Genomic DNA, 2328 nt, shown 5'->3' on the forward strand with positions numbered 1-2328 from the left:
TATACTATATAGTATATATAATATAATACTATATAATATAGTATATATATATATATATATATATATATATATATATATATATATATATATATATAATATATATATATATATATATATATATATATATATATATATATATATATATATATATATATATATATATATATATATATATATATATGTGTGTGTGTGTGTGTGTGTGTATATAGTTCTGAAAACCAGTAATTATGGATTTACGTGGTCTCTTTTAGTATTTCTATTGGAATTAGAAAGTTGTTCCAAAATTAATATACTCGATACCAATTATCTTGTGCCAAATCTAGTTGAATAACCCATTCCTATGTCAAATATTCCAATTTTCTTATTCATCTTCCAAATGTTCATCAATAATCTTTTCTATATATATCAATATGTGATTAGCTATAATACATATAACCAAAAATCAATTATTCCAAAATATATGTGTAATTGTGCATAACTAATTTGGGATTGGAAATATGGTCTATGCCCCTGGCTGTATGGACAACGTACATACTAGTTGCTATATTTGTCACAACTGTTCGGCCTGTTTCGCATGTGTGCGGTAAACTTAACGTTTTGTTAACTTGTTTCACATATACAATGCGTGTGTTTGTAGTACAATACACAATAGTAGGGTAACGGAATGCATGTTTTAACGTTTATATCTAATACGTTTATATCTATATGAGATTATAACTGTAGTATATTCTATATAGAATACTATAATGCTCTGTGGTGAGTGTGTGCTTACGTGCATTTCTCAAGCGTGTCTTCCACAATACTGTTGGCAACTGTGCGTAGGCGGACTTCCCGCCATGTAACCAACAAGAAGCCTATCACCTTGTAAGTATTTTGATGTCTCTGAACCTCGTAATTGTTCGTTCCTCGGCGATTTTGTCTCATTTTTCAAATGAATGTTGTAAACTTGCCAGATCCCTCTATAAATAACTCGAAATCCGATTGGGCATACTACGAACGAGCCTGACCCTTAAGTTAAAATACTTAACGACGTTTTCGAACAACTATCGGGTTTACCATGACGCATAGTACCTTCGATATCGTAAACGTAATCGTTGTATCTGTAACGCGTGTAAAAATAGCTATCAATAGAGGCTATGTTTATGTAAATATATAGCCTTATAGATACATAAGTGTATTTATCTATATATGCATAGTCCTAAAATTGACATTTTTGGGATTTACGTGTTTCCTATTATTTATCAGATTTTCCTATTTTCGTCTCCAAAATATCGGATTATCTAAATTTGTGTTTAGTCTAACGGACCAAAATGTAAATAAATACAACTACAACAGCTATTTTTCATACCAATTATATATAAAACAACATATTGTAAATACCGTTCATGATTTTTTGTAATAGATATTTGGGTTGTCTTGTCCTATTTTCTCCTTTTCTTCTTGTTGTATTTATGAAAATGTCTTCCATCAGTTACCAAAATGGTGCATGATTTTACGTGCAGGCGACGTTTGCCAGTATATGTTCGTGATATAACTCTGCGTATGTGTTCATTATTTAGTTTAGCTGTATATGATGAATATTGGTCCTTTATTGTGGATTGGTAATTGTGGATAAGTGTGCGTGGGTGGACAGCCCGCCATGTGAAGGTAATGGTTACCCATATAAATAAGTAACATCGTGTATTGTATAGTATCCTGTATTATGAATTGAAATCTAAACAGTACTATCCCAGATCTGTGCCGAGTATAGTATGATTGTCGCCTAATCTAACTCTTATGTGTCGTACGCTAAGTATATATATATATATATATATATATCATAAAGCTTACCATCATAGTCCTGATATTTATTTGTATTGATGTTTCATGTTAACAAGTTTATATACGCATTCGTCTATGACATGTTTTATAATATTACTGTATATGCCTTCGTCGAAGACATTCAATGTGAAGTATAACATATGATACTATGGTATCATTATCATTTATCTATTAAGCGCTCTATACATTATGCCATTCTGTCCTTAGATATATTCTTATATTTGTGATTTGCTAGGTTGTATTTTATCTGTATGTATCGTGAATTACACTCTGATGGGAGAGCATTTCTGAATAACTTGTATCATGTATGATTATGACTGTATCAATTATACTAACTGTATCAATTACTATATCATCCTATGTTTGCATGGTCTATCTAATCATTTGAATGTCTGAATGTTTATTCTTTATATAATCTCGAAATGAGTATTGTTGTCAAATTCAATGTAATGTTAGAATCTATTATAGTAACTATCTAAAAATGTTATGTCAATAACTGTTATATAC

The sequence above is a fragment of the Sphaeroforma arctica genome (assembly GCF_001186125.1).
Source record: "Sphaeroforma arctica JP610 unplaced genomic scaffold supercont1.246, whole genome shotgun sequence".
NCBI classification, from domain to species: domain Eukaryota; class Ichthyosporea; order Ichthyophonida; genus Sphaeroforma; species Sphaeroforma arctica.